Genomic DNA, 27,932 nt, shown 5'->3' on the forward strand with positions numbered 1-27,932 from the left:
ATTATTATTATTTTTGTTGAAAATGCCCATGTCAATTTTTTAAAATCAAATGGGATTTTCTAAAGTTTGACTTTAGAATATTTAAAATTTTTCAAAAATTTAAAGACAAAGATGTGCAGACCAAGGTTTATACCAGAGGGGGCAATTTTTCAAATTTAGATTTTGGGAGTTTTTAGTATAAAAAATGGGCACTTCAATATACCACTAGAACCAGAACGAGACAAAATTTTCGAATATGAAGTTAGTTTTTACACAGGTAGCAGTTTGTTTGAGCTACAAGAGGTTTTCTTCCAAATTCCTATTGTGCAACCAAATTCAGGTATTAAAGCTCAAAACTGATTTCTAACGAGGTGATGACTTGAATATCAATAAAAGGCAATAAAAATTCAATTTGGGTCAAAATTTGTTCAGATTCTTTCAGTAAAAACTAAAATTTCACCAGCATTTCAATGGGAAAATTAGATATTTTGGATGCAAAAGGAGTTTTCATCATTAAACAGAAGAAATTTGCAAATCAGTTACAAGAAATGATGAAAACCAAATCAGATCAGATGGGAAGAAAGAAGAGTCTTTTTAGTTACATAAGAGAGAATTTCAATTGGACACATGTCGATTGCAGATTCAATCTAGGAATTCATCTTCATCCTATATTACTCTTTCTTTCTTCCATTATAAGGGTTCCAGTCTTGGTCATTGAGAAACCAGTAGGTTAGCAATTTTCTCTAGGTAATACCAGCAGGGTTCCATTGATTTACTGTGAAACCACATTTCTTTTAGCATATTCTCTCTTGTATGAACAACAATAGGAAGATTAATATAGATAGTTCAGATCTATTAGGTGTTTTCGTGTTTTTCATTTCATGCATATGACTGTATAAGTTTCAAGGAAATTAATACAAAGAACAGCAGGTTGAGTTTCAGTTGAATCTTGTCTCCTTTATTAGCTAATTTTCAATGTTTTACAATCTTTGACATAGAGCTTAGGTTGTAATTGCAATCCCTTAAGGCTGTATGTTATTCATTATTTCTTATGACCCAAGAGGTTGTGTAAATGCTTCAACGAATGAATAGGGTTGCAATTTTACTAATGGGGATATCATGTAAGAATGGGATTTAATTTGAGCATTGATTTCTATTTACAAGTTAAATAGATAGATCAAATATCTGAGTATATAAACAAGTATCAGATATCCATATGTGTGCATTTGATTCATTGGACTGCCCAATGGTTAAGGCACTGATCAGTTACAGGATCATTAAGTCTTATTGCTGCATATTTGAGGTTTTGCTAAATTCAACATTATTAATCAAACACGTTTTACCCTTACATGTTGAAGGACCTAAATGTTATACCCTCACTCAGCTTGTGAATATTCTAGATCTGCATTTAGCTACTATAGATCTGTGTCATTTCATGAGTTACTAGGAGATATAAGGGTTTTATCTACATTAAATAGATTCAGGGATATATTTTTGCACTGGTACGATATCAATTGAATCTCAAGTCCACTTGCCTAGGTTTAGCAGAGCCTGAAGTAGAAGAAGGGTCATGCCTTATAGTTGGCCCTATGTCTGAAATTATATGTTGATAATGGGAGTTAGTTGCCCCTAGATGTGTCATATTCTCATGGGGATAATTGAAAACCCTCCAACGTTTTCAAACACCAACACATTGAATTAAATACTCATGATTCTATTAATAATCAATTTATTAAATAATAATAAAGTCAATATATTTTAACATTATTGATTGATACTCATCAATAATAATCTAAATTACTAAATTAATAATTAATAATTAATAATTAAAATTCTTTAATAATTAATATTTATTAATCATTAATTAATTTAATAAATATTATTAATAAATAATAATTAAAATTATTAATAAATAACAATTAAAAAATTTAAATAAAATTAAATTTAATAACATTTACAAAATATAACTTTAAAAAAAATTATGTACACCAAGGTGCGATTTAGGCCTGTCAGCTAACCTTTATAGGCGGCTACTGTACAGCCGTAGGCTGTCTGCTACCCCACACAGTAGTATTAAACAGTACTACTACATGCAACAATACAGTTTGCGTCCATAGACAGTGATAAGGCCCAAACGAGGCAGGCAGGAGGGTAAAATGGGGAGGTGGGGGATTGGTGGCCCTGGCTCCTCCAAACCCAATTTTAATTTTAATTTAAAAAAATAAATTTATATATATATTTTTATATAAAAATATTATAAAAAACAAGCCCCCCACCCCCCACATATTATATATATATATTAATAACATAGTAAATTCAGTCTAATATGAAAACCCAGATCAACAGGTCAAATTTTCAATTTAAAATTGATTTCTTTTAAAAACTAACTCTAAGCTATTAACAATTATTCAATTCATGGAATGAGGGTTTCCTAGTTTTCAATCCTCATATATAGAAGAATACACATGAGTAATAGTAATTCATAATGAAAGATTGAAAGATTTATCACAGATGAAATTTGAAACAAACAATTCAACAAGCATGATGAAGACAAGAAATTTGAAGAAACAAAATTCATTAGGTGAATAAAACACAAGGCTCTACTTGGTTCTGATGCTAATTCACAATCAACCAAAGATTGTGAGAGAAATATCTTCTCTCAAAACCTTCTCTCTAAAAATTTCCTTCTTTGAAATTCTCGGTCCTTGTGAAAAGAACTCTCAATCTTTGATATGGAGTTCTTCCCTAAAATTGAGGCACTGATTGTGCGATCATATGAGGGAACTTGTTGATCACAATCCTTTAACTCCTTATTAACTTTTTTGAATATTCATGCATACTTTATGCAATTTAAAATATCTTTAATAAATTAATTCCTCTTTCACTTTTTAATTTAATTTTTGAAGCATTATTTGATAAAATATTTATTAACTTAAGTAATAATAATATTTAACATTTATTTCAAAATGATCTCCTAAATATATTATTATTAAATTAAATAAATATTATTACGCTCTAATCTTATACTATATATTTCTCTTTGATTTGATTCTTTAATTTAAATTAATTTCCCAATTAATTAAATATAATTAAATATTGAAAATATCATAATAATTTTCCATTAAATTAAATCATTAATTAATCTTTTAATTTGACTTAATTAATAGAAAATTCACCAAAGACCTACAAAATGAAATATGAAAACCCATCATAAATTGCCACATAAAAGATCAAACTGAAAGGTTTGAAATCATGAATTTACGTCATACAATGCATTCGAAAGGGTAAAAAATTCAAATACTTGTCCTAATTTTCTAGGACAATTGGTTTATAGGTTAGGATTTGGACTCAAGAATTTATCTCCCCTCTCTTACCATTGAGATATTGCGATAGGGTATGCTCATCCTACCAATTTTGGGAAGTCAATACTTAATACCTACAATCTACATAAAATTGATGCATATACAAACACATATGTTCTGAACTAAAAGACAATGGCAGGAAGTGGTGCATTGTGTAGATCTCAACTAGCTAGTGACTATGACTCCCTTCCTTAACCACATCAGAAACATCATACATAAAGAAAACACACACACACACACACACACACACACACACACACACCATACAAATGTAGTATGGGGTAAGTATCCATAAGAAAACATGTATAATAACCCATCTAACATCATCAAATAACTAAAATCACTGTAATAATCATCATCAAGGTATAACCATGCATACATGAATTAACTAGTACCAAGTAGTCTCACCATAAAATGAACTAAATATGAAAAGAATATCTGATAATTTGAAAGATAATGCTACTAATCATCATGCATAAACTAGCCTAAAAGAGTTTAGCAAGAATAACAAAATGTAAACTAGGAGCAAGGACTACATCCACCCCTTAGATGTAGGCTTACTCTTGGAAGCCTACAATAATGGTAACACTAAAGAACTCACTGTGCGGGTCTCATTGGACCCTTTCCCCCTATAGGAGGATATGACTCCACTAAGAACACTCTCTAGGACCTACCCATGTCTCCAACCATAGGTTCTAAAGTTGTAGGTCTTTGATATAAGAATTGTGATTTCCACTGAGGGCAATGTGACAACTTGTGTCCACATGGTCTGCATGATAAACATTCTCCGTCAAAACTCCTCTGCACTCTAGGTGCACTAGATTGCTAAACACTACCCCCACTAGCAAAAGACTAGTTGCTTTGTGTAGGTTGAGTATTCTAATTTCACTTGTTGTGTTGAGCATTACGATAGCTCCTAGCATTGGAACCACCACCACCACTCTATGTTGGAGGATAAGTTCCTCCTTGCTGCTAACTACCTCCAACAGGAGGTTTCCTGCTACCACCTACTCCTTGATTACCCTTGGACCTTGATACTGTAGGTGCACCCACAAAGCCCCCATATCCTAGGTTAATACTCTACTCTACAAGTATGGCTTGATGTACCACATCTTTGAGGGTTTTAGATTCAAATACCTTAACACCCCCAACTAGATGATTGTTCAAGCCTCTGATGAAATGCTGAGCCAACTGTGCTAGTATATCACTAATTCCTAAATAAGGCACAAGCTCATAGAATTTACACTCATATTCTACTATGGTCATAGTTAATTGTCTTTGATCGTGGAATTCATCAACTTTCTATTGGTTCCATTCCTTTGGTAGGAATCTCTCATGAAAGTTTTCTAAGATTAACTCCCATGTAACATTGTTCATGTTTATACCCAGTTTCTTCTCTTCAATAGTCCACCAAGTGGCTCCAAAGAGTTCTAGGTTGGTAATAGAAAAACTTGCTTTGACATTAGTGTCAAAGTCTCGAATAGAAAAAACCTTGTCAAGAGAAATAAGCCACTGCTTGGCTACATAACCTAAAGCCATCCCATTAAAGGGTTTGACCTTGGACCTCTAAAGGTCCTTTATTTGAGTAGCTACAACTTATCTCTATTGGTCTTCATCATTTGCCTTAGGTCAACTTCCTCTAAGTTGGCCTACTACTCTCGATGGTTCTCTTCTTGATGCTCACTTACATGCGCTTCCTTGCCCTCTTCTTGATTAGGGCTTTCGTGGACAAACTCATGTACACTGATGTTTTCACCTCATCCACAGCCTCTATCATGACCTAGGCTATGACCTCTAACTGAATATCTCATCCCAGATACAATCCTACAATAATATCCAAGATATAAGATGCTATAATTACCATAAAACATATTACTATAAAGCATACATGAAAGACACACGTTTTAAAAATAGAATAATTCAATTTTTAGTTTTTCCTAATTTAGGTTTGAGTAAATTTCAGTTTTGAAGTCTAAGTGTTCAAGTTTGAAAATATAAAACTAATTTTTTAAGTTCTATTTCAGTTCAACTAGTTCAAGTTTTAGTTTGAAATATACATACATAACAATTTAATTTTCATTTTAGTTCAACTAGTTAACAGCTAGTGGCATTCCAATATGCCCAGAGTTCCCAATGTAGAACTAGGCTCTAATATTAGATGTAATGCCTTGCCTAGGGATCCAAAAGAACTAACCCAAAGTGTTACTAAGTTTTCCAAATATTTAAAAAAAAAATCATATAACAATAGTCACAAAGTAGAAAAAGCAATAAATAGAATCATTCATAAGAAAACATAACAGATTACACTCCTCAAAGATCCAAAGACATTGAGTCACATTTAAATTTAAATAGTACTAAGTCCAATAATTAACGCATCCACATAAAATAATAACTAGGAGTTCCATACATTTAAATAATATACATTTGTTCTAAATGCCACTTGGCAATGAAATTCAGAGTGCACTATCATCTACTGTACATGTCACAGGGTATGAAAAGCTCAAAGAATATACTTTTATAAAAATAGATTACATCATCCATTTTAGATCCATGAAACAAAGTACAATACAATAAGTGAAATCATCAATCATAAAGATATAACCATCCATCATAATACACAAAGATAGAATGAAAGGGAATGTAGACAAGGAACTCTAGCCACAACATCAACATATATATCTCAATGGTAAAAGTAAAAAGCACTACCACCCAACCTTGTGGTAACCCAAAAAGGTCCACTTTGACCATATTGAGGAGATAGTCTCAAGTCCCAAATAGGATATCAATCCAAAAATCAAAAGTAATATCTATGTCAAGGAAACCCTAAAAGTAATCTAACTCAAAGGTTCCAAGACAAATTGACATCTAGACCCAGAGGCAAAAAAAGACATGTAGGAAATCTATATTGCTAGTGGGCAAGTTTCATTGCATGAACCAACTCTAGGGTTACCCAACTAGTCTTTTAATCCTCTAGCCCCCTAGTGACTATATGTGATACTAGTATCCTTTTTTACTAAAAATATATACTAATGATGGAAGGTCACAAATAAGCATCCTTTCTACTCCCATCGTAGTCTGTACTAGCACTTGAGGCATGGGCAAGCAAAGACAAGACTCTTCTTAGGTTCATTTTACTCTCATTTATGTTAGAAATGCTTTAGAATTTTTTTTTTTTTTTTGTGGGGGGGGGGAGGGGGGGGGGGGGGTTGAATTAGTTATTCAAGGTCCAAATGTCATAATAAAACTTTTTCACCATGTAAAGTGAGCCCATTAAACTATTCATCCATCCAAGCTTAAACTTTCCTACTGAGCAATTTACCATAAAATCAACATGCAAGTATAGCACATGAAGAATTAACACATAACATAGTGATTTATGTGGAAACCCAATTTGGAAAGAACCACCAATAACATGCTACTCAATTCTCACTCTTCTGAAGTGATGCCCTATGAAAGTCCTACCCTGTTAAAGGATACAACACACTATTAAATGTGACTTGGTTAAAGGATTTAACCACCCTGTTAGAAGTGGGCCTAGTTAGAGGACTTTAGAACATTCTCTTAGAATGCCATCCTATTAAAGGATTTACAAATGGCTATTAAACCAACCTAAGTCCATAGGATTTTACCCTAACTGATATAATTGTTAGAGAGTAAGAACAAGGGCTTTCAATCTGATACAACTCACAACTTAACTTGTAGATTTTAGATCTTAGTTTAGCTCTCAAATTTTTCTTGGCTTTCAGTCGTTGCAACTTTGATAGCTTGTTCTCCTTTCAAGATTTGTCTCCTTCAATCTACATGCTCGATATACCAGTGCAATCTCCTTTGTGGTCACCTATCAAAGTAGAGTCTCTATACTTTATTCTTCCTCTCTCTTGATGCCTTCACTTTGACATCCTACCAACCACTTCACAACTTGGCAATTCAACAACTCTATCTTCTTGAGCTATAATTGCTTAAATAGAAGTCTAGAATACTTTTCCTACTTGAATCTTCCTACTCTTTCTTTTAGTTCAAATTAATTAGGTAGGATTCAATGAATCTACCCCATATCTTATTCCTTCTAGAAACATCATGAAGAATCCTCCTAGATTTGCCCAAAAATTGTTTATCTAAAATTTTGTGCCATCAACTCATCATCCTTATGCTCCATTAGGTTCACAAATTTCAAGGTAACAAACTTTGTCAACTTAGATCTGGCGAATATTTGATTTTTCAAATAATGTAGCAACTCAACACTATTGAAATTTTTATGCTTGGCACATACTGTGTTACTTGGCACCTACTGTATTTTACTGATGCTCGACACCTACTATGTATTCACTCAGCATCAACTAAATTTACTGATCCTTGACACCTATTACTTGCTTAGCACTTGAAGTTGCTTGGCTCCTTCTATTTCACTTGGCACACACTAGATTTTGCATTTGCTCGACACTTACTGAAAATCTACTCAGCATGAACTAGCTTGCTTGACACCCAGTAATGAACTTAGTCAAGCTTTGTAAACAACTTTGTTACAACTTATTCTTCTAGAGTTTCTAAGTGTAGCCAACATCAGTATCTTCAAGTATACTATCAATACATCATTTTACCATTGTCTTAACTAATCCATAACTCAACCTTTCCCTTAGGTTCTTTTGTTACATCTTATTGATTAATTCCTCTTCATCAATCAACTAAGTGATAGTACTTGGATCTTATAAGCAATTGTCATTCTAACAAATAGTAGGTTTTGACAACAGTGACAAAACAATGATTGAAAACATTCTTTATCAACAATCTCCCCCTTTGCAAAAAATCCCTCTTCTTCAATAATGATCTTTTCAATTAGATTTCTGACAATCTCCCTCTTTGGCATTGATGGAAAACCAAACTGATCAACCAAGTTATCAAAATGCTAACTAGGTTAAAGTAGTAAGTCAAATGCCAAAAAGAAAACTTTATTCAATACTATTCATTCTATTTGCAAATTTGAATTTTTTATGACTCCCTCTTTCAAAGTATTAGGGATATCTCCTTTTTGCTAATACACTGTCTTCTCCTCTTTTTTCTGCTTTCTTTCTGCTTGATGCTTGTCTGCATTGTTTTCTCCCTTTGAGCTACTATTTTCTTTTCCTCTTGTTTTCTGCTATATCTCCATTTACACATTTTTCCTTCAACTTCTATTTGGCTCCATCTTTTTCTGTATCTTACTGCTTTGGTTAGTCTTGCTCTACCTCTTAATTGCTATTTCTCCCTCTTACATTTTGTTACTTCTCCCTCTGCATGCACCAATTTCTATAATTATGGTATCATCTGCCTCTCTTGATCAGTTTAGCTACTTATCCCTCTTTGACAACAATGGCAAAGACATTATTTTAGCCTCTTGTCACATAGGTGTAGCATTTTTAGGAAGTCCAATTTCTCCCTCTGTCACCTTTCAACACTTTTAGTTACTTTAGATAATACCTAAAGTAAGTATCCTCTGCATCAATTTATATCATTTCAGCAATCAAATCATTTGATACAAAGCAATCTTGTTGTTGCTCAAGTAGCCTTGGATAGGGGTATCACCCCTAACTTATCTCTAAGATACTCAAATGCATCTTAGGTAGTGCTTTTGTGAAGATGTTAGCAATTTGTTCCTTTGAACTGACATATTCCATCCTCACTTGCTTGTCTTCCACCAATTCTCTTACATAGTGATACTTAATTGCAATGTGCTTTGTTTTGGCATGCATCACAAGATTCTTTGATATGTTGATGGCACTTGTGTTATCACAATAAACTATCATAGGTTTAGTTACCTCTTCCTTCATACCTTGCAATAGGTGCTTGGTCCATACAATATTGGTGCAGTTGATAGCAGTGGCAACATACTCAGCTTCTACTATGGACTGTGAGGTACAACTTTGATTTTTGCTAGTCCAAGTGACTAGTCTTTTGCCTAAGAAAAGTGTTCCTCCACTGGTGCTTTTTTTGTCATCAATATTACCTTCCCAATCTACATTAGTGTAGGCTTTCAACTCAAACTTTTCATTCTTCTTGTAATATAATCCAAAGTCATTAGTTCCTTTTAAGTACCTCAATATTCTTTTTATTGCCATAAGATGATTTTCTCTTGGGTTTGTAGAAAATCTTGCCACTATTTCAATAGCTAATGCAATGTCTAGTCTACTATGCAAAACATACTGTAACTTTCCAATCATTGATCTGTACATTATCTGATTTACTTTAGTTGACTCATCATTCTTGGATAACTTATGTCTTGTTACCATTGGTGTACTAACTAGTTTTTAATCTTCTAAGCCAAATGTCTTGAGTATCTCCTTGATGTATTTTGATTGGGTCACAAATATGCCATGTTTCAGTTGATGTACTTGCAATCCAACAAATAATTTTATTTCTCCAAACATTGACATCTCAAACTCATGTTTCATTTGATCAGCAAAATCTTTGCATAGGGCATCTTTTCCTCAAAATATTATATCATCAAAAAAGATTTTAGATATCAAAATGGGGTGGAAGCACAAACCTATGTCACCCTTTGTGATATCCGTAGGGGTTCCGTCCAAAACAGTTTCGTTCAAACATACGTGGCGCTTTCCTGAGCCAACGTGGCAGCTAGGGTTCCAGCCGAAACACTTCCGGACAAAAGTGTTTCAGTTGGAACCTATGTGATTTTATAAATACCTCAAAATCTCTCCCAGGCAGTCATTTTCACTATTGATTTCACTGTAGCAGTCACCAACGCAGTCAGAGTGTTTCAATTGTAACAGGTAGGTGAATTTTTAATTTTTAATTTTAAAATTTTAAAATTTTTTTTTGTTAGTCATTAGATGATAATATTAATTAAATGGATTGTTTTTAAATGTTTTATTAATTAAATTAATTATATTTTAAATTTTTTTAGTAGTTGATAATAAAGCATTAGTTATGTTTTACAAAACATTAGCATAGAGTTTAGTAGTTGATAATAAAACATTAGTTACATTTTACAAAACATTAACATAGTACACATTAACAACAAATATATTAGTTACATTTTACAAAATATTAACATGGTAAACATTAATGTTCAACAAACCTATTAGTTACATTTTAGAAAATATTAACATAGTAAACATTAATGTTTAACAAACAAGTATTAGTTACATTTAAATACAAAACATTAACATAGTAAACATTAATGTTCAACAAACCTATTAGTTACATTTTAGAAAATATTAACATAGTAAACATTAGTTCAACAAATCTATTAGTTACATTTTACAAAATATTAACATAGCAAACCAATATTTTCTTTAAATACCATTACATTTTACAAACCTATTAGTTACATTTTATAAAACATTAACATAGTAAACCTAGATGTACTAAATAACATACATACATATTTTTTATTTACATACATGAGCTAGATGTACTAAATAACATGTGCATATTTTTAGTTACATTTAACTTTGTACATATTTATATACATACATGTTTTAAATTGAATTTAACTTTCACTTTTATATGTACTTATGTATGTATATCTTAACTCTGCATTTATAGATATCTAGATCTTTGCATATATATCATTATGGCATCCAGTATTGGTGGAGCACCTACATCCTCAGGGGAGGCTAGTGTTCATGAAGGGGGTCCTAGTGCTGCATTAGGCACAATACATAGACAAACATCATCTATTAAGGAGAGACAACACTTATTTAAAGATACTGTTGCTAGATTATCTCATGCTCTCAAGTATCTTGATTCTACATTGTTAGCTTCTACCACTCTACCTAATAGGGAAAAGGTTGTTTCTATTAGAGATGAGTTGTGCCAGATGATCAACATGATCTCTAAGTACAAACCATTTGATGATATTAGTATTGAGACATTTTACTCTTGCCTTTCTCACAGTGTCATTGGCATTGTGAAGTATTCATAGATTGATAGTCAAGTCTCCACTGCTATGGTGAAGACCGTGTTTCCCTATTATATAGATAGGCCTAGGGTTAGAGGTTATTTAGTGATGAAGTGTATAGATCCACTCGTCACTCCACTTATGTATCCTCGGTGGTTAGCCGCACATCACAGGTGGCCATAGAAGGATGAGTTTCCCCTTTATTTCTACAAATAATTATTTTCAAAATTTCATTTACATCAGGATGTTGACTATATAGATTTTCTAGGTAATGTTGGACAGGGCCAAGGCCAACTATCAGAGAGATTTAGACCTGCAAACACCCTTGCACCCCTTAATAAATGAGTAATGGTGGGTCTAAACCTTTTGGTCATGCCAAGAGGTCCACAAATGACTGCTATGGGTTTGAGTGTTCCTGATGATATAGTCAGGACTCAAATATATTTTAGCATTGCCATAGTTGTCACACAGTTATAGGAGATATCTTTAGATAGATGTGCTAGATACATGTTACGATCTCATGGTCCTATTTCGATAGGTGCATCCTCTAGCACAAGAGCTGATGATCTATATGAGATGGGAGATCTACCATTGCCACTAGAGGTTTCAACCATATCCAATATGGATGCATTGCATTGTATGTCATCTTATTTAGTATCTAATCTTCTTGGAGCATATTAGGCATTGTCAACGGTCACAGGGATTCCTCTTCGTGACATTGGTGGACACATCAACCATATTTTATCACACATAGTAGGACCACAACCCTCAAAGGGACAGGAGGATATCCTTGCACATTCTACAACACCTGCTCCTATAGAGGGCCATATAACTCCTGTCCCGACAACAGTCCCCACACCTACTTGGGATCATGTAGCACCTGCTCCTGCTCCTGCTCCTACATAGCCTGGCCTTAGAGCACCTAGATTCCATGATTTAGAGATTACTTTATCACTACATGACTTAGATATCAATTAGATTGGCAGAGCATTACATGATGCTATGGTAAATATTGTAAATTTATATATGTTTATATTTATTTGTTACTATAAAATTTACATATACATATTCTTGAGTGATTCAATTTAACTTGAGTGTACATGTACATATGTGTTCTATAGGGTCTTAGTGATAGTCTATTGCCTTTTGGCGATCTTCAAACCATGACAGATCCTCCACGACATGAGTCATAGGTATGTTATTTATTTTTTATTATATATTTTATTATATATGTATTTTTTTATTATATATGTCTTATATGTTATGCATTTTTTATTATATATTTATTTCATTTGACATGCAGGGCGCAGATCTAGATCATAGAGCCTTTTGGGGTCAAGGATCATGAGGGGGATTGGATTGATGCTAGTTTACACATACATGTCTATTTCATTGATGTTGCTAGAATATTATATATATATATATATATATATATATATATATATATATATATATACATGTACATGTCATTTCACATACTTTTATATCCAGAGATGTATGTTATATCTCAGATACATGTGTTATTTTACAGATACTTTTATAGGGATATATGCATGTTATTTTAGATACTTTTATACGGATGTAAATTGTTATTTTAGATACATTTGATGCACGCATGTGGTATTTTAGAGATATTTTGTCATATTTTGGAGACATTTTATATGGCATTTTGGATACATTTTACCCGTGTATGTATACATTATTTCATAGATGTGTTATTTTATGTATAGATGTACATATTATGTTCATGTTGAATGTATACATATGTTTTCAATATTTAATCAATAAATTTAATGCATGTATTTAAGAAAATAACTCAAGAGTATTAGAACTTAATGTCTTATGTATGTACACATGTTAAATTGATCTTTTAATGTCTTAATGTTTTATGTTTATGTATGTGTTATTCATGTCTCTGTATATGTGTTATTCTTGATATATATATTTCAATAAATTTAATACATAAATTCAATAAATTTAATACATAAATTCAATAAATTTAATACATAAATTTGAAATATATATTTCAATAAATTTAATACATAAATTCAATAAATTTAATACATAAATTCAATATATTTATGTATATTTTATTCCATAGATGTATGTAACTATGTTCATGTGTTAGATGTACATACATATATGTTTTCAATATTTATGTAAATACATATATGCTATTGATTTTAATTCCTTAATCTAAGTATAATTAACTATATTAAATAATGACATGTCCTAAGGGCAACATATACATGTACATGTGTAACATATAAAGAGTATAACATAGAATATAACATAAATACATTTATTAACAATCATATGTAAGAAAACATAAACAATGTATATAGATACATACAAATACTAAAGGGGTTGTCTTAAGGAGAGGTCCTAAAAGGTGGTACTAAGGGCACGTCCTAATAGGTGGTCTTAAGGGGAGGTCCTAACAGTTTGTCTTAAGGGGAGGTCCTAATCTAGGTTGTCTTAAATGAGATATCCATGTCTAATTTAAATAAAAATAACAAAACATGTGTCTAATTTCACATATCCAAGATAAATGATCCAATATATACAAATTTATAAAACAAATATTTTGTCAATGTTAAATGTGAAAGTATAATCTAGCTATATAGACATAGCTGAACTAAAGCTCTACAATAAGTACATAGGTAAACTATAGCTCCATAAATAATGTATTGTTAGAATCCTCTCTATTTTTTATTATCTCTAGAATTTTTTCATGTTCTTTAATAGATAGTTTCCACTTTTGATTTCCATGACGTGCTCTTCTTTGTATTGCTTCAAATTGTAAGTTTGTTGCTATAACATGGTTACTATAATATAAATTTTTTTCTCTAGGCTTGTGTTCAATAAATTCAATGCCACTATCAGTTACCCTTGTTTGTTAATAATATGTTCCTTCAATAACAACTAATCCAATTGGATATGATTGTCCATCAGCATCTATAGTTCCTTCTAGCAACTTGTGTTTTTCTTTTGTGTATCTTAAAAGATAATAGTCCACATTTTTCGCATTATTTGGTAAGGCTTGAACTGCAAAAATATCTCTTGCATGTATATAAAAAATATAGATAAATATAAATTAATTTTAAAATGAATATGCATGTATATTAATTTATATATATGTACCATAATATATACACACAAACCTGCCATAACTAAATAAAAAAATGTGCTCATAATCAACTGAATACAAGATCATGAATGCTAATGTCAATGTCAGCATCTTCAAAAGGAGGCTTTCTATCTATCTCCTTCAAATCCAAATGTGAAACATATCCATTCACAATATTTTCACATGCACTCACTAGATTGTCCTTAATGCAGTCATCACAAAAACATGTTTTCTCTCTTACTTTAATTACTAGAGGTTTATGCTTTCCTGTAGTCATCACTTGATGCAAACTTCTAATACCAAGGATCATTTGACAATTGCAAGGATTAGATCGATCTATATCTATTACAAATACATTAAAAATAATTGTCATATTTCAAAATATTTATATCTAATATAAAATTTAACAATTTGAAAAATACATTTAAAACTAAATATAACTTAGAACTCACCTTTCACTTCCCAAAAGTAATGCTTATTGTATTTAGTATCTTGAGTAGCAAAATGAACTTTGCACCATTCAACAATTTGATTTGCACTCTCTATCCTATTCCCTGTATGCACATACAATATGCATATATATAAAATTTAAAAGTATATATGCTACTAGTATTAAACATGCACATTAAATGCATATATTTACTTGTAAGTTCATGTTGTCGAAGTGCATGCTTTATACATGCTCCTACTCCATCATGCTCCCCTTTTCCATGTCAACTTTCAAAGAAATTCCATAAAAATCTAACATTGGTTCTAGCATGTTGCCTTGTTAACCAATTAAATGCTTTTACAGATTTGAATTGTCCTGTGAACATGAAACATGATAAGTATCTACATTTATCTATGTACATGTATCAAATCAAAATAGGCACATGTGTAAAAATAAATATAAGTTAAAATAAAGTTAAATAAATGTGTAAGTTTGTGTCTACTAACTTTCACATCCATCAGACCAAATCCAGTGCTCTGAAACATTTATTCCATGATTTCTGAGATCTTTAGAGAACATTGCAAAACAATGAGCCGCATAACTTCTATCATGAACTCTATCATCACTAATATAAAAATGAACCTCTTTGATGATGATGCGTTCATTTTCATCCAACCTTTCTATCTAATCCACCTCGAATTGTGCATGTCTATAGGTCACTTGCACAAAAATTGCAACTTGTTCAGAATGATAATATTGCCCTTGAAGCTCTGTTTGAGGTGCAAATGTATAATTCTCAAAAAAATCTACAACCGAAAGTATACAACCAGGTGGAAAACAATTTTTAGAATCACAAAACTATTTAGCTTGCCATCGTGCACCATGACAATGTTGGATATGTGGATATATAAATGGACAAAACTTGGTCATAAACTCATCATAACACAATTCACTCTCCTTCAATACAATTTTTTTGGATTCATCTCCTGTCTTGTTTTGGTATGTCTCATATTCATATCTCATCCATGAGACTAGTTTGGATTGATTAATATTCTCAATTTGCATTTCAGAAAATTTGCATAAATCTCTACAATATTCACACTAATTATTGATGCATTGCACTTTGAACTCATCTGAATCTTCTAATTTGTCACATAATATAGACTTCACAAATTGTGTTGTACTACTAGGGATGACCAAATTAGGATCAAGTACTGCCATAACTTTTTTATATGATTGCAAGTGTAGACCAAATTCAACATGATTTCGACAACAAGTTTCACACATCTTATTTATGAGTACAAAGGAAGGACACAAAATCTCAGACATTCTCTGACATATTTTAAAATTTGAAAATTCTTTCTTGAGTGTTTGAAATAATTCACTTTGAGTTATATCTATGAAATGTTTTGGATGTTCAATTTTGGCCCTTGTCTCTTGATCTTTAATTTATATAGTATTACGCCTGTTGGAAGAAACACGAGAATGTGTGGTCCAAAATTCAATAACTTGTCTTTTCACATCTTCAAAAATTCTATCTTTTCGAGAAACTCTACAAATATTCACCCAAATATTCTCAATGTTATCATCTAACATATTTCTCCTCTTGATGTATCTTTGAATAGTTCTTCTGGATATATGTAGTACATCAACAATTGAATGTACCTATTTTCTATGTGTCAATTTTCTACTAGATATAGTAGTCAACAATGCTCTACGTGCATTACTCAAATAACCTCTGCAAGTTGTGTTGTCAATTTTGTTATAAGCATTTTTCAAGTTTTCAACTATTGTTTTATTAATATTATGTGCATGGTTTTTTTTGTTATCAACACCCAACAACTCTAAAACAGGTCTCATATCTTTTCTCCTAAATAACTTGACAAATAATTGTGCCTGTTCAAATATACTTTTATCTTTGAAATATTTATCCCACATGTTCTGACAATGCTTTCTAATAGTGTTATCATTTATCAGATCTTTAGATGGAATTTGGTTAAAAAGTAGCTCCTCATCCAAATCCATCAAATTTTTTATGCCTTCTAATTTGTTTCTATCAGTAGAACTGCCAATTTCTTCCTCTTCATTACTTTCATTCTCTTCATGAATCTCATCTTGTTCAGGAATTTTAGTAGGTTGGTTTTGGTTACGTTTAGTATGACCTTTCATTTTGTCATCTCTTTTCCTATCAAGTTTCCTTGATCTTTTCCCTTTACTTCCCATTGAATACTTTTATCTATAGAAAAAAATAAAAAAAAAAGATTTTGAATACTAAATACCACCTAATGCTTCAATTAGAATACATAAAAACAAAATAAGTAGAGAAAAAACACCTTACAAATATTCGATCCTTTGTGATTCTGAGGATTTATGAGAAATAATTTCTACAAATGACTTCAAAAATTGTCGTCTTCCAAAAATGCTCGTCTTTTTTTTTGTTGTTTTCTATATTTATTAAAATAAAGAAAACAAAAATGTCTTTTGTTACATGAAATGGTTTGAAATTAAGTTATTTTATACTTGAAACTGTCAAACTAACTGCTTGCGATTAGTTGGGCCGACAGGGGTTCCAGTTGAAACACTTTTGGCTAGAACTATTCTGGCCAAAAACCTTTCAGCCAGAACTACCAATGTGGTATCCTAGGTGGCAACCACACAAGCAAAAAAAAGAGCTTCTACAAACTTCTCACTTTGAAGGCTAATTTGACCTACTAAATTGAAGTTTTTTCAAAAGTAAAAATATATTTTTGTAGGTCTCGAAGTCAAGATTATGATCATATAATTTTATTATTATTTTGATTATGGATAATATGCTATAATTTGAAAATATACAAGTATGTATTTTAAGATTCAGGAAGTTCTCTATTCAAAAATAAGGAAAAAAATAGTAAACCATGTCCAAAAATTATTATTTTTTAATGCTACACTAGAGGAGAGAGTCTTCTTCAAGAATATGTAATTTAAAATAAAAATAAAAAATTATGTAGATTTGAGAGAAAAAGTTTGACGGGAGAAAAAAATATCAATTTTTTATAACTTTGACTTTGACCAATTATAACTTGAAAAATATTAGCCAAATTTCAATTTTTCTTTCTTGGTGCACTAGGTATAGATTTCAATTCTAACATATTCGAAAATTAGACCAAAATATAAACATTTGCATATATTTGTTTGATGGGGAAAAAACTCTACATTTTTAGCATTTAAAAAAATTAAAAAATAGACTTAAATTTTTTTTAAAAAGATAAAATTTTCAATCAATTTTTTTAAAAAAAATTACAGACATAAACTTCATCTAATTTTACACATTTCATTATTTTACATCATCTTCAAATTCTAAACACAAATGCCACTTTTATGTCGTTAAAGTTGAAGACTTTAAATTTTGATATCAGTTCTCCTTTATAAAAGGTGACACAGGTTTGTGCTTTTACCCAATGTTTTTACCTTTTTCTGCCTTGATATACTGGCTTCTGTTGTCATCTATTCTTTCAAATCCTATCTTTACAAGATATTTGTGAAGTCTCTCATACTATGCTCCAAGTGCTTGTTTCAAACCATAGATTGCTTAGTGCAGCTTGCAAACCATATCTTTGTTTTTGTCATCAACAAATCCCTCTAGTTTTTCTACGTAGACTCCCTCTTCCAATATACCATTAAGAGAAGATGACTTTACATCCATTTGGTAGACCTTAAAACCTTTGTAAGCAACATATGCAAGTAGAGTTGTTACTCCTTCCATCCTTGCAACAGGGGCAAATGTTTCCCCATAGTCTAGTCCTTCTTCTTGTGCATAGCCTTTGTAGACTAATCTGGCCTTATTTCTTGTGATCTCACCATTTTCATCTAGCTGGTTCCTAAATACCCATTTTGTACCAATCACATTCTTATTAGCTGGTCTAGGAACTAAGGTCTAGGTTTTGTTTTTCTCTATCTAATCTATCTCTTCTTCCATAGCTTTATGCCATTTATCATCTTGTAGTGCATCTTTCATTGTTTTGGGTTCAATCTTACTCAATAGGCATGATCCATTCCCTAGTCTATTCCTTATCATTGGTCTAGCTTCCTTGTCACTAATGATTTTTTCTATAGGGTATTGTCTTCTCACATACTTGGATAACCTTGGTTCTTTCCTCATTTCCAATTTTGATCTTTCATCTTCAGAGTCACTATGCATATCTCTTTCTAGTATTTCACCATCTCTTTCATATGTACTAATTTTAGAATTAGAATGTGCATTATCTTCATTCTAAAACTTGACTTCTAAATGTAGCTTGACATTCACTGGTTGTGACTTGGCTGATATTGAAACTTGTTGCTATTTCCTAACTTGATTGACAGCTTCATCTTGAGCAAGCATTCTTTCATAGAAGTATACAAAGGATCTGTACTCTTCTAGTTTCTTGGTTTCATCAACCTAAGCTTCTGCATGTTCATCAAAATTTACATTTTCACTCTCCACAATCTTGTTAGTGTTAGTATTCAAACACTTATATGCTTTACTTCTAGTGGAGTATCCAAGGAATATGCCTTCATCACTTTTTGCATCAAACTTTCCATTTCTGGTATCTTTAAGAATATAGCATTTACAACCAAACACTTTGAAATGTTTTACATTGGGTGAGTGACCATACCATAATTCAAAAGGTGTTGCATTTGTACCTTTCTTGACTTGTACTCGATTTAGGGTGTAGACAACTATACTTACAGCTTCTCTCTAGTACTTTAGAGCAACATTTTTCTCCATCATTAATGTTTTGGCATATTTTATTACTAATCTATTCCTTCTTTCTGCAATGTTATTTTGAGGTGGAGTTATAGGTGTTTATGTTTGTCTCTTGATTCCTTTGTCATTGCAAAATGTCTCAAACTCTTTTGATGTGAACTCTCCTCCTTTGTCTGATCTTATGTACTTCAGACTCTTTCCTATTTCCTTCTCAACCTTGGCCAAATACAACTTAAAAATTTGAAATGCATTGGATTTTTTCTTTAAAAACATGGCAGTCATCATCCTAGAGTAGTCATCAACAAACAACATTATATATCTATCTCCTTTATAGCTTTGCACTTCTATTCAGCCACATAAATCAGTATGCACTAACTCTAATATTTCTTTGGAAGTATAGGTATTTCTCTTGAAACTTGACTCAGTCATCTTTCCTAGTTGATATTGTTTGCACCTTGTATTTTCAAGCTTCTTCAGTTTAGGTAAACCTCTGACTTTCTTCATTTTGTTGATGCTAATCAAATTATCAAAATTGACATGACATAACCTTTTATGCCATAGCCACACATCATCAAATCTAACAACAAAATAGGATGCATCTTCTATATCTAGGTAAAATAAATTACTCCTAGTTTGTTCTCCTTTTCCTATTAGATTTCCATTAGTATCATAGATTTTGGCAATTTTGTTTCCAAATTCTACTTTACATCCTATATTGCCTAACTGTGACACACTCAGTAGATTGTAGTTCAATCCTTCAACACAATATGCATTCGCACATGGAATTTTCCTTGTAAGTTTAATAGAACCTTTCCCTTTGATTAGACATGGAGCATCATTTCCAAATCTAATACTATTTCTATCATACTAAGTAAAGGTAAAAAACTTACTTTTGTCTCCTATCATGTGATGTGAGCATCCACTGTCTATGATCCATTTGTCATTCTTGTTCACATAGGTTACTAGTGTTGTTGCCTCATCTTCATCTGACTCATCCTTCATGGCTACATAGACTACCTCATCATCATTTTCGTCAATATCCTCTTCTTCAACAATGTAGCACTTTTTGCCTTTGTCTTCATAATCTCTGCTATCATCTTCTCTTCTATTCTTGTTATTTTTTCCTTCTCTATAGTTCTTTTTTTATGTGCATCTTGCAACAATATGTCCTACTTCATTACAACTAAAACATATGATAGGTATCTTACCTTTGAATTTACCTTTGCCTCTATGAAATCTTCTGGCCAGTAGTGCTTCCAATTGTTCCACATCTTCTTCATTTCTTCTGCTATCACTGGATGCATACTTTACCTTCTTCACTTCCTTAGTATATTTCATTGATAGCTTGGCCTTGAAAGTAGATTCAAGATTCTCAGGTCTGTAGTTATCAAAGTTGGACAACTCAAATGAAATGAGTCTTCCCACTATACCTTCAAGTGTTAGCTAGTTTCTTGGTACACATCTTAATTCTTGTATGGTTGAAACTCTAATAGCATAAATGGGGTTCAAGGTTCTTAAAATTTTCTATTAATAGTGTCATCATCTAAATGACCACCCAAACTTCTTATTGCACTTACTACTTCTTTCATTCTAGAGGCATATTGAGCAGTGTTCTCACCTTCCTCTATTTTCATGTCATCAAACTTTCCTCTGAGGATTTCTCTTTTTGCTCTTTGAACATTCTGATCTCCTCCATAAATATCAATCAAGGCTTTCCACATCTTGAATGTAGAGTCACATCCCTTGATGTCATCAAATTTAACATAGTTGAGAGTAGAGGCAATCTCCAACATTGCCTAATTGTGCTCTTTCTTTTTCTTCATATCTTCTATAGTGGGTAAAGTTGGATCAACATGTCCTACTTCAATTAAGGTTTGTGCATGGTCACTTATTGATCCAAGGTGTAGCTTCATTAACCTTTTCCATGCAGTGAAGTTATCTCTATTGAGCTTTAGAACTTCTCTCTTGAACATCTTGACCTTCTTGCTTCTAGTACCTTTAAACTAAATTAGTAGATGACTTTGAACCAATTGTTAGAAATGATTTAGAATAACTAAGAGGGGGGGTGAATCAGTTATTCAAGGTCCAAATTTCATAATAAAAAAATTTCACCAAGTAAAGTGAGCCCATTAAACTATTCATCCATCCAAGCTTAAACTTTCCTACTTAGCAAGTTATTGTAAAATCAGCATGCAAGTATAACATATGAAGAATCAACACATAACATAGTGATTTACGTGGAAACCCAATTTAGGAAAAACCACCAGTAACATGCTACTCAATTCTCACTCTTCTGAAGTGATGCCCTGTGAAAGGCCTACCCTGTTAAAGGCTACAACACACTATTAAATGTGACCTGGTTATAGGATTTAACCACCCTATTAGAAGTGGGCCTAGTTAGATGACTTTAAAACATTCACTTCGAATGCCACCTTGTTAATATTTTTACAAATGGATGTTAAACCAACCTAAGTCCAAAGGATATTACCCTAACTAATACAATTGTTAGAGAGTAACAACAAGGCTATCGATCTGATACAACTTACAACTTAACTTGTAGATTTTAGATCTTAGTTCAGCTCTCAAATTTTGCCTAGCTTTCAGTCTATGCAGGTCTGATAGCTTGTCCTCCTTTCTAGCTTTGTCTCCTTGAGTCTCCATGCTCAGTATATCAGTGAAATCTCCTCTATGGTACCTATCAAAGTAGAGTCTCTGTACTTTATTCTTCCTCTCTCTTGATGCCTTCACCTTGACATCTTACCAACCACTTCACAACTTGGAAACTCAGTAACTCTAGATTCTTGACTTGTAACTCCTTAAATAGAAGTCTAAAATACTTTTCTTGCTCAAATCTTCCTGCTCTTTCTTTTAGTTTGAATGGATTAGGTAGGATTCCATGAATCTACCCCATATCTTGTTCCTTCTAGAAACATCATGAAGAATCTATTAGAATTGCTTTAGAATAACTAGGGGGGGGGGGGGTGAATCAATTATTCAAGGTCCAAATGTCCAATTCAAACTTTTCTCTTAATAGAGTGAACTAATCCAAGGATTCACTCTTCCAAACTTTATCTTGTCAAATTAGTAAGTTATTGTAAATTAACATGCAAGTACGACACACAAGAAATCAACACATAACACAGTGATTTACGTGGAAACCCAATTTGGGAAAAACCACCAGTAACATGCTACTTAATTCTCACCCTTCTGAAGTGATGTCCTATGAAAGGCCTACCCTGGTAATGGATTACAACACACACTCTTAAATATGACCTCGTTAGAGGATTTAACCACCTTGTTAGAAGTGGGCTTGGTAAAAAGACTTTAGAACATTCACTTGGAATGCCACCTTGCTAAAGAATTTACAAATGGTTGTTAGGCCAATCTAAGTCCATAGAATTTTCAGATCTAATACAATTGCTAGAGAGTATTAGAAAATCTTGACCTGACTTCAACATACAACTTATCTTGCAGATTTCAGATCATTTCTCAGCTCATATTCTTGCCTAGTCTTCTATCTTTGCAACTCTTAACTGCTTGCCTTTTCTTTCAAGTTTTGTCTTTTTGAGTCTCCATACTTAATGTACCAGAGCAATCATCTCTTCATGACCACTCTTCTATGCAAAGCCTCTTTTCTCTTCCTTCTCCTAGATGTCTCCTTCTTGACATCCTTTCAATCACTTTCCAAATTTTTGGCACTTCTGTAGTGACATGATTAGTAGCTCTTTGCTTCTTGGTCTATGACTTCTTAAGTAGAAGTCTTGGAGTTCCTTTTTCCACTTGATTCTTCCATTTTTCAATTTCAATTCACATGGATTAGGTAGGATACATTGTATCTATTCCATATTCTATTTCCTCTAGAAACTTCTTGAATAATTCATTATAATTTGCCCAAAAAATGGTTCACATAAGATTCTATGCCAACAACTCATCATCCTTATCTTCCAACTTGTTCACAAAATTCAATACAACCACTATATTGGCTCAGATTTGGAAAATCTTCATCATTTGAAATAATGCAACAACTTGACACTATTGAAATACTGGTGCTTGGCACATACTGTGTTACTCGACATTAACTATGTTTTTCCCAATGCTCGACACCTGAAGATTACTCGGCACATACTAAAAATTTTCTAATGCTCGACACTTTTATGATCACTTGACATCAACTAAGAATTTTGTTACTTGGCTTCAACTAACTTGCTTGACACCTTTTGATGATCAAAGTTAAAGCTTTGCAGTCAACCTTGTTACAACTTCTTTCTCCAATTTATTTAAGTGTGACTAACCTTTATATCTTTGAGTTTGTCATCAATACATTACTTGACCATTATCTTAACTGATTCTTGCACTTCATTACAATATCATAACTCAACCTTTCCGTTAGGTGCTCTTGTTACATCTTGTTGGTCAAAACATCTTCATCAATCAACTAAGTGATAGTGCATGAATCTTGTAAGTGAATATCATCCCTACATATAGTAGGTTTGACATCAATGGCAAAATAATGATTGAAAATAATCTTTTACAAAAATCTCCCTCTTTGTTCTTAAACAACAATGAGCTTTTCAATCAAATTTCCAACAGAATCCTCTTGAATTTGCCCAAAAATGGTTTACCTAAAATTCTATGCCACTAGATCATCATCATTATCCTCCATTTGGTTAACAAATTTCAAGGTAACAAACTTTGTTGGCTTAGATTTGGAAAATTTTTGATTTTTCAAATAATGTAGTAGCTCGACACTATTAAAATTATGATGCTCAGCACATACTATGTTACTCGACACCCACTGTGTTTTACTGATGCTCGACACCTATTGTGTATTCACTCAGCATCAACTAAATTTATTGATGCTTGACACCTATTACTTGCTTGGCACTTGAAGTTGCTCAGCTCCTATTTCACTTGGCACACACTAGATTTTGCATTTTATCAGCACTTACTAAAAATATACTTGGCATGAACTAGCTTGCTTGACACCCATTAATAAACTTAGTCAAGCTTTGCATACATCTTTGTTACAACTTATTCTTCCAAAGTTTCTAAGTGTAGCCAACATCTGTATCTTCAAGTATACTATTAATACATCATTTTACCATTGTCTCAATTGATCCATAAGTCAACCTTTCCCTTAGGTGCTTTTGTTACATCTTATTGATTAAATCCTCTTCATCAATCAACTAAGTGATAGTACTTGGATCTTATAAGCAATTTTCATTCCAACAAATATCAGGTTTGACATCAGTGACAAAATAATGATTGAAAATATTCTTTATCAACAATCTCCTTCTTTGCAAACAATATCTCTTCTTCAATAATGATCTTTTCAATTAGATTTCCAATAATTTAGTGTAGTTTTTCACTTATTACCTACTTACAATGGGTTACCCTAGGAGCCACTTCCCAACTTAACATACAAATTACCTATCCTAGGCTCATAAAAGTACAAATCAAAGAATTACCATTTTCACCTCAATCCTATGCAAGTGATTAGAAAGCATCAAAAGATAATCCACAATAAGACCTTAGTCCTTTACAAGCAACAAGAAAGCATCTCAAAAATAACTAATCAAAGGCTCAAAGGTTAAGTCAAATAGGTCATAACATTCCTCACTTTATCACAGAAGAACACTGAATGCAATAACGAACAATAGATGCAAAAATCATCATAAATCATACCAGGCACATTACCATGGTCGAGTTTAAAAGATCTAGATCAAATCATCGTAATATCACAAAAATAGAACTCCCAAACCTCTGGTAGACATCTTAAGACTAGTTCATTCTCTAGTCAACCCAGACCCAAAACATAAGACAACATACAGTTAATAGTGTAGTTCCATAGTTTGGTTTGATTTTGAAAACACATAGTTTGAGTTAATAGAAATTTTTAAATTTTTTGTTCAATGAGTTTTCAAATATATGAATTTTACAGTTTATCCTTGCAACTTAACCCATTCTCATTTTTTAACAATTTGCACAATTTATCCTTAATTTATGAAGTTACAAATATCCCCATTAAATATCATAAGATGACTTAAAAATGATTATCTATTAAATTATTAAAATAATAAATACCAATCATTGACTAAAATACTCATGATTCTATTAATAATTATTTTATTAAATAATAATAAAGTAAATATATTTTAACACTATTGATTGATACTCATCAATAATAATCTAAATTAAGAAATAAATAATTAATAATTAAAATTATTTAATAACTAATATTTATTAATCATTAATTAATTTAATAAATATTGATAAAATCTATTAATAAAAAATTATTAATAAATAACAATTAAAAAAATTTAATTTTTTTTAATAACATTTACAAAAAATAACTTTTAAAAAAAAATTGTGTATACCAAGGAGCGATTTAGGCCCATCGGTTGACCTTTATAGGTGGATGTCGTGTGGCCATAGGCTGTCTACTATTGCACACAACAATATAAAATACTGCTACTAGGGGCAGTAGTACAGTTTGTGCCTGTAGATAGTGACAAGGCCTACAGGGGGGTGGGGGTGGGGGGTGTGAATGTTGGGGGGATTGGTGGCCTCGCCTCCTTCAAACTATTTTAAATTTTTTTTGTTTTATATACATTTTTAAAGATAAAAATGTTATAAAAAATAGGTCACAACCCCCCCCCCGCCCCCAATATAATTTTTAAAATATATTTTTAATAAACATAGTAAATTCAATTTGATAGGAAAACCCAGATCAACCGGTCAAATTTTTAATTTAAAATTGATTTCTTTTTAAAACTAACTATGATCTATTAACAATTATTCAATTCATGGAATGAGGGTTTCCTAGTTTTCAATCCTCATATATAGAAGAATACACATGAGTAATAATAATTCATAATGAGAGATTAAAAGATTTATCACAGAAGAAATTTGAAACAAACGATTCAACAAGTATGATGAAGACAAGAAATTCAAAGAAATAAAATTCATTAGGTGAATAAAACACGGGGCTCTACCTTGTTTTGATGTTAATTCACAATCACCCGAAGATTGTGAGAGAAATCTCTTCTCACGAAACCTTCTCTTTGAAAATTCCCTTCTCCAAAATTCCAAGTCCTTGCAAAAAGAAATCTCAATCTCTAATATGGAGTTCTTCCCTAAAATCGAGGCAGTGATTGTGCGATCATGCGAGGGAACTCGTTGATCACAATCTTTTAACTCATTAACTTTTTTGAATATTCATGCATACTTTATGCAATTTAAAATATATTTAATAAATTAATTCCTCTTTTATTTTTTATTTAATTTTCAAAGAGTTATTTGATAAAATGTTTATTAACTTAAGTAATAATAATATTTAGCATTTTTTTAATAATGATCTCCTAAATATATTATTATTAAATTAAATAAATATTATTAAGCTCTAAACTTATACTATAAATTTCTTGTTAATTTAATTAATTTTCTAATTAATTAAATATAATTAAATATTGAAAATATCATAATAATTTTCCATTAAATTAAATCATTAATTAATGTTTTAATTTGACTTAATTAACAGAAAACTCACCAAAGACATACAAGATGAAATATGAAAACCCATCATTAAATTCCACATATGAGATCAAACTCAAGGGTTTAAAATCACAAATTTACGTCATATGACACATTCTAAAGGGTAAAAATCTCAGATACTTGTCCTAATTTTCTAGGATAATTGGTTTAAAGGTTAGGATTTGGACTCAAGAATATATCTCCCCTCTCTTACCATTGAGGTATTGTTATAGAGGACACTCATCCTGGCAATTTAGGGAAGTCAATACCCAATACCTGCAATCTGCATAAAATCCATGCATGTACAAACACATATATTCTAAACTAAATAGATAATGATAGAAAGTGGTGCATCATGTAGATCTTGACTAGCAGGTGACTATGACTCCCTTCCTTAACCACATCAGAAATGTCATACAAAAAGAAAACACACACACACACACACACACACACACACACACACACACATGTATTATGGGGTAAGTATCCATAATAAAACACGTATAATAATCCATCTAACTAACATCATCAAATAATTGAAATCACTATAATAATCATCATCAAGGTATAATCATGCATACATAACGTAACTAGTACCAAGTAGTCTCATCATAAAATCAACAGAGTATGAAAATAATATTTGATAATTTGAAAGGTAATGCTACTAATCATCACGCATAAAATAGCCTAAAAGAGTTCAACAATAATAACAAAATGTAAACTAGGGGCATACACTATATGTATAGCTAGTGTAGAAAAAAAGAAAGATTCATTTTCAATCTATATTTTTTAATTTATAGCTTTTCAATGTCAAACTTTTCAAAAACTGATACCACCATTTTCCTATGAAATCAAAACCCAACAATATATATATA

Source organism: Cupressus sempervirens, chromosome 1 (assembly GCF_028749045.1).
Source record: "Cupressus sempervirens isolate cs-2001-9-10 chromosome 1, ASM2874904v1, whole genome shotgun sequence".
NCBI lineage: Eukaryota > Viridiplantae > Streptophyta > Pinopsida > Cupressales > Cupressaceae > Cupressus > Cupressus sempervirens.